Source organism: Mustela lutreola, chromosome 5 (assembly GCF_030435805.1).
Source record: "Mustela lutreola isolate mMusLut2 chromosome 5, mMusLut2.pri, whole genome shotgun sequence".
In the NCBI taxonomy this organism is placed as follows: Eukaryota; Metazoa; Chordata; class Mammalia; order Carnivora; family Mustelidae; genus Mustela; species Mustela lutreola.
The window spans coordinates 173,274,287-173,281,595 of NC_081294.1; positions in this window are offsets into that span (position 1 = coordinate 173,274,287).

The window sequence follows — 7,309 nt, forward strand, 5'->3', positions numbered from 1 at the left end:
GATGCAGAAATCAGAACTCCTCTTTATCCACGGCAAGAAACCTTGTGGTTGCCATGTTGTCCAAGGTTCAGTGTAGGAGAAACCAGCATTCACCCTGAGGTCCCGCCCATTCTTGAGTGCGACAAGGACATAAACACGCATTGTGACCCTCAGCATGAGTCGGGTCCTCTAGTAAGTCCTCTCAGTGGCTAGACCATTAGATGCCATAATGGCTTGACATGTCCCTAGGCCCCAAATTTAAACCAGATTTCTGGTTGTCCAATCGCCCCTCCCCAGGGCTCTACTCTGGAATCCCTCATTTGGTGGGACAACTGAGTTTGAAAAACAAAACAAAACAAAACAACAACAACAAAAAAAAACGGACTTCTTCCATCCCACAGAATGACCTCAAACTCTCTGGACGGGGCCAAACCCCCAGAGAGTAAGACTCGCCCATTTCCCATGAAGTCACCCGGATATTTCATGACCATGAATGGAACGATATCCAGAGATAAAAACTTGAGCAAGAGCCTCACACTCGGCCTTTTTTCATATCCCGAAGAGTTCTCCTCATGTTCTGTAGATCAGTCCTGCCATACCTATGACCCGAAACATAAGCCGAGTTTGTGTTTTCAGACAACTGTCCAAACAGCCCAGGCCTACACACCCTACAGGCTCAGGCCCCTGAAGCCAACCTGAGGACTGTACTTGCCCTCTCCAAGGGAATTCTTTGTGCCCATTCCAATGGCCATAACGCTACTAATAGGATAAACCTCCAAAGTCCCTGAGGCCATCCCAATAGTGGTGGCTTCCCAGGACAAACAGGAGCAATCTGAGCCCATCTGACAACCTACCTGCACTCAGACTCCTAGACTGATATCCCCAGAGGTAAAAAGGAACGAACAGGCCCCTAGGCCCTAATCGGATCCATTGCTTTGGTTTCCAGGCATCTTCCTCAGAGGCCTGGATTTCAGTACCAGCATTTGGCTGTTTCTTGGCTCACCCATCAGAACAAAACTCATCTACACATGGGAAACTTGCACGTGGGAGGTGTGTCAAAGCCTCTTTTTAGGAGAACCCTTCAGGGCCCCAGTGCCACCGCTTCATTCCAAGGTCTCCATAGACACAAAATCATATTAGACACAACCACGGGGAGAGTCCAGTTCAACTCAGCATATTCGGTTGCCCCGCGAGATCCAGCAGATCTAACTTGTCTTGTTGCTAGGAGACAAAAGGAAGGCGAGGTGGCCTACCCCGCCATCCATCCTTAGAACCCTGCTCGGAATCATTGGCCTGGAGCCAACCAACAGGTCTCAATTGTCCTGCAGAAGAACCTTTGCAGTTGTGAGCTTCTCACAACTCCCATGGTGAGAAAACCCCCTGGCCTCGTGATCCCCCCCCCCTTCATAAAGGGGCCATCAGGGACATAAGGTCTAACCTGAGAAATAGTCTGATCCTCACCCTGACTTCAGATGCACGAGATCTCGATTCAGGTCTGTATATTGTGCCTGCCATGTCCTCACCCAGAAACCTAAGCCTAGCTTGTGTCCTCAGATTTCCGTCCTCAGACTAATGGCCCACAAGCCCTCCAGTTTGGCAATCCAGAATTACAATGCAGCACTTAGCTTGCCCTCCAGAAGAAAAACATTGCCCTCTGGCGCTACCCAGAAACCCCAAATGAAGATCAACCTGCACGCCACTTGGCTGAACCCAAAATATATAGGCTGACCTGGGCACTAATGCCCTTTCTGACAGAGCCTGAGCCTGGAACTCCTGGCACCACCCAGACAGCTTGCCGCTCACTGAGCACATCGGATCAGCCATTGCCTTAGGATGTTATATCTTCCCAAACTCGGTTTTCAGGATTCAGATCCTAGACCTTATCTCCAATCACTGCCCAGGTTTGAAAATGATGCAGAAATCAGAACTCCTTCGCGATGGCAAGAAACCTTGTGGTTAGCTTGTTGTCCAACGTTCAGTGTAGTGGAAACCTGTTTGTCCGATGAGGCCCCGCCATTGCTCGCGGGCCACATAGGTGCAAACTCACATTGTGACCCTCAGCCTGAGCCCAGTCCTCATGTAAGGCCTCTCAGTGGCTGGATGGAGAGACAGCATATTGGGCTTGCCATGCCCCTAGGCCCCAATTTTTAACCGTAGTTCTGGTTGTCCCTTCACTCTTCCCCAGGGCTCTGCTTTGGAACTCCTCTTTTGGTGGGACACCTGAGGTAACAACCCTGAAGGGAATACTCCATCCAACAGATTGACGAAAAACAATTGGGATCGGGCCAAGTCCACAGAGAGCAAGATTCGTCCATGGCCCATGAGGCCTCCCCGACATTCCACGGCCATCGCTGATACAAAATCCAGAGACAAAAGCCTGAGCAAGCGCCTCAGAATCGCACTATCTTCATATCCTGAAGATGTCTTCTCATGGTTTTTAGATCGGGCCTGCCATACGTACGTCTCCAAACATAAGCTGAGTTTGTGTTTTCAGACTTCTGTCCTCCAAGTCCTGGGCCACACAACATCCAGGCTGGGGACCCTGGAGCCACACATTAGGACTGTGCCTACCCTATCCATGGGAATTCTGCCCATTCCATTGTCCAAAATCGTACAAATTAGGAGAACCCTCCAAAGTCCCTGAGGCCATCCCAATAGTATAGGTCGCCCGGGACAAAAAAGGTCAGTCTGACACCAGCTGAGCATCTACCTCCACTCATACCCTAGAAGGATGTCCCCAGAGAAGAAGATTGAACCAGACAGGACCCTAGGCCAAAATCAGATCCATTGCTTTGGTTTACAGGCATGTCTCCTCAAAACCCTGGATTCCAATACCAGCATTGGGGTTTTCCTGAGGCACCCATCAGAACAAACCTCGTCTCCACAAGGAAACTTGTGCATGGGAGCTATGTCAAAAGCTTAGGAGAATACTTCAGGGTCCCGGTGCCACCGCCCCATTCCAAGGCCCTCATGGACACAAACACACATTAGACCCATCCTCAGGAAAGTCTATTTCAACTCAGCCACCCCGGTTGCTCCCGCAGAGCCATCAGATCTAAACTGTCTTGTCGCTAGGAGACCATTGGAATGCGAGGCGGGCTTCCCAGGCATCCATCCTCGAACGTTGGTCTGGACTCTCCATATGGGATGTCCAGGAGCTGTCCAAACAGGTCTCAATTGTCCCGCAGAAGGAATCCTAGGAGGGGGCATCCCACCACTCCCAACGTGGGAAAACCTCCTCGGCCTCGAGATTCGGCTCCCTTCATGAAGGGGCCGTCATGAACAGAAAATCCAAGCTGAGCCAACGTCTGATCCTCGCTCTGACTTCAGATGCATGAGATATTGCTTCAGATCTTCAGGAGGTACATGCCGTGACTTCGCCCTGAATCCCAAGTCTAGCTTGTGTTCTCAGACTTCCGTCCTCACACTCCGGCCCCGAAGCCCACAAGTTTGGCAATTCCGGACCATCATTGCCGCTCTCTGCCTGCCCTCTAGAAACAAAATATTGCCTAATGAGGTGCCCGGGCACATTAAATGAGAATAAACCTACATGGCACTCGAATGTACCCAAATTATATAGTCTAACCTGGGCAGTAATGCACTGTCACACAACCTGAGCCAGAACCTCCTGAGCAACACCCAGACAGCTGACCGCACCCTGAGCCCATAAGACCCGCCGTGGCCTTAGGTCATCATCTCTTCCCTACCTAAGTTTTCAGGCTTCAGTACCTAGACCTTATCTCCAATCACTGCCCAGGGGTGAGTGTGATGCAGAAATCAGAACTCCTCTTTATCCACGGCAAGAAAACTTGTGGTTGCCATGTTGTCCAAGGTTCAGTGTAGGAGAAACCAGCATTCACCCTGAGGTCCCGCCCATTCTTGAGTGTGACAAGGACATAAACACGCATTGTGACCCTCAGCATGAGTCGGGTCCTCTAGTAAGTCCTCTCAGTGGCTAGACCATTAGATGCCATAATGGCTTGACATGTCCCTACCCCAAATTTAAACCAGATTTCTGGTTGTCCAATCGCCCCTCCCCAGGGCTCTACTCTGGAATCCCTCATTTGGTGGGACAACTGAGTTTGAAAAACAAAACAAAACAAAACAACAACAACAAAAAAAAAACGGACTTCTTCCACCCCACAGAATGACCGCAAACTCTCTGGACGGGGCCAAACCCCCAGAGAGTAAGACTCGCCCATTTCCCATGAAGTCACCCGGATATTTCATGACCATGAATGGAACGATATCCAGAGATAAAAACTTGAGCAAGAGCCTCACACTCGGCCTTTTTTCATATCCCGAAGAGTTCTCCTCGTGTTCTGTAGATCAGTCCTGCCATACCTATGACCCGAAACATAAGCCGAGTTTGTGTTTTCAGACAACTGTCCAAACAGCCCAGGCCTACACACCCTACAGGCTCAGGCCCCTGAAGCCAACCTGAGGACTGTACTTCCCCTCTCCAAGGGAATTCTTTGTGCCCATTCCAATGCCCACAACGCTACTAATAGGATAAACCTCCAAAGTCCCTGAGGCCATCCCAATAGTGGTGGCTTCCCAGGACAAACAGGAGCAATCTGAGCCCATCTGACAACCTACCTGCACTCAGACTCCTAGACTGATATCCCCAGAGGTAAAAAGGAACGAACAGGCCCCTAGGCCCTAATCGGATCCATTGCTTTGGTTTCCAGGCATCTTCCTCAGAGGCCTGGATTTCAGTACCAGCATTTGGCTGTTTCTTGGCTCACCCATCAGAACAAAACTCATCTACACATGGGAAACTTGCACGTGGGAGGTGTGTCAAAGCCTCTTTTTAGGAGAACCCTTCAGGGCCCCAGTGCCACCGCTTCATTCCAAGGTCTCCATAGACACAAAATCATATTAGACACATCCACGGGGAGAGTCCAGTTCAACTCAGCATATTCGGTTGCCCCGCGAGATCCAGCAGATCTAACTTGTCTTGTTGCTAGGAGACAAAAGGAAGGCGAGGTGGCCTACCCCGCCATCCATCCTTAGAACCCTGCTCGGAATCATTGGCCTGGAGCCAACCAACAGGTCTCAATTGTCCTGCAGAAGAACCTTTGCAGTTGTGAGCTTCTCACAACTCCCATGGTGAGAAACCCCTCTGGCCTCGTGATCCCCCGCCCCCTTCATAAAGGGGCCATCAGGGACATAAGGTCTAACCTGAGAAATAGTCTGATCCTCACCCTGACTTCAGATGCACGAGATCTCGATTCAGGTCTGTATATTGTGCCTGCCATGTCCTCACCCAGAAACCTAAGCCTAGCTTGTGTCCTCAGACTTCCGTCCTCAGACTAATGGCCCACAAGCCCTCCAGTTTGTCAATCCAGAATTACAATGCAGCACTTAGCTTGCCCTCCAGAAGAAAAACATTGCCCTCTGGCGCTACCCAGAAACCCCAAATGAAGATCAACCTGCACGCCACTTGGCTGAACCCAAAATATATAGGCTGACCTGGGCACTAATGCCCTTTCTGACAGAGCCTGAGCCTGGAACTCCTGGCACCACCCAGACAGCTTGCCGCTCACTGAGCACATCGGACCAGCCATTGCCTTAGGATGTTATATGTTCCCAAACTCGGTTTTCAGGATTCAGATCCTAGACCTTATCTCCAATCACTGCCCAGGTTGAAAATGATGCAGAAATCAGAACTCCTTCCCGATGGCAAGAAACCTTGTGGTTGGCTTGTTGTCCAACGTTCAGTGTAGTGGAAACCTGTTTGTCCGATGAGGCCCCGCCATTGCTCGCGGGCCACATAGGTGGCAAACACACATTGTGACCCTCAGCCTGAGCCCAGTCCTCATGTAAGGCCTCTCAGTGGCTGGAAGGAGAGACAGCATATTGGGCTTGCCATGCCCCTAGGCCCCAATTTTTAACCATAGTTCGGGTTGTCCCTTCACTCTTCCCCAGGGCTCTGCTTTGGAACTCCTCTTTTGGTGGGACACCTGAGGTAACAACCCTGAAGGGAATACTCCATCCAACAGATTGACGAAAAACAATTGGGATCGGGCCATGTCCACAGAGAGCAAGATTCGTCCATGGCCCATGAGGCCTCCCCGACATTCCACGGCCATCGCTGATACAAAATCCAGAGACAAAAGCCTGAGCAAGCGCCTCAGAATCGCACTATCTTCATATCCTGAAGATGTCTTCTCATGGTTTTTAGATCGGGCCTGCCATAGCTACGTCCCCAAACATAAGCTGAGTTTGTGTTTTCAGACTTCTGTCCTCCAAGTCCTGGGCCACACACCATCCAGGCTGGGGACCCTGGAGCCACACATTAGGACTGTGCCTACCCTATCCATGGGAATTCTGCCCATTCCATTGTCCAAAATCGTACAAATTAGGAGAACCCTCCAAAGTCCCTGAGGCCATCCCAATAGTATAGGTCGCCCGGGACAAAAAAGGTCAGTCTGACACCAGCTGAGCATCTACCTCCACTGATACCCTAGAGGATGTCCCCAGAGAAGAAGATTGAACCAGACAGGACCCTAGGACATAATCGGATCCATTGCTTTGGTTCACAGGCATGTCTCCTCAAAAGCCTGGATTCCAATACGACCATAGGGGTTTTCCTGAAGCACCCATCAGAAAAATTCTCGTCTCCACAAGAAACTTGTGCATGGGAGTTATGTCAAAAGCTTAGGAGAATACTTAAGGGTCCCGGTTCCTTGGCCTCATTTCAAGGCCCTCATGTACACAAACAAACATTAGGACCCATCCTCAGGAAAGTCCATTTCAACTCAGCCACCCAGGTTGCTCCCGCAGAGCCATCAGATCTAAACTGCCTTGTTGCTAGGAGACAATTGGAATGCGAGCACACGTCCAGGCATCCATCCTCGAACGGTGCACTGGAATCATTCCATATGGGATGTCCTGGACCTCTCCAACAGGTCTCAATTGTCCCGCAGAAGGCATCCTTGAAGGGGGCATCCCACAACTCCCAACGTGGGAATACCTCCATGGCCTCGAGATTCCGCTCCCTTCATGATGGGGCCGTCATGCACAGAAACTCCAACCTGAGCCAACGTCTGATCCTCGCACTGAATTCAGATGCATGACATCTTGGTTCTGATGTGAAGTGGGTACCTGCCGTGCCCTCGCCCTGAAACCCAAATCTAGCTTGTGTTCTCAGACTTCCGTCCTCACACTCCTGGCCCCAAAACCCGCAAGTTTGTTAATTCTGGACCCACAATGCAGCACTCTGCCTGCCCTCTAGAAAAAAAAAAAAATATTGCCTAATGAGCTGCCCAGGCAGCTTAAATGAGGATCAACCTACACGGCACTCGAATGTACCCCAATTATATAG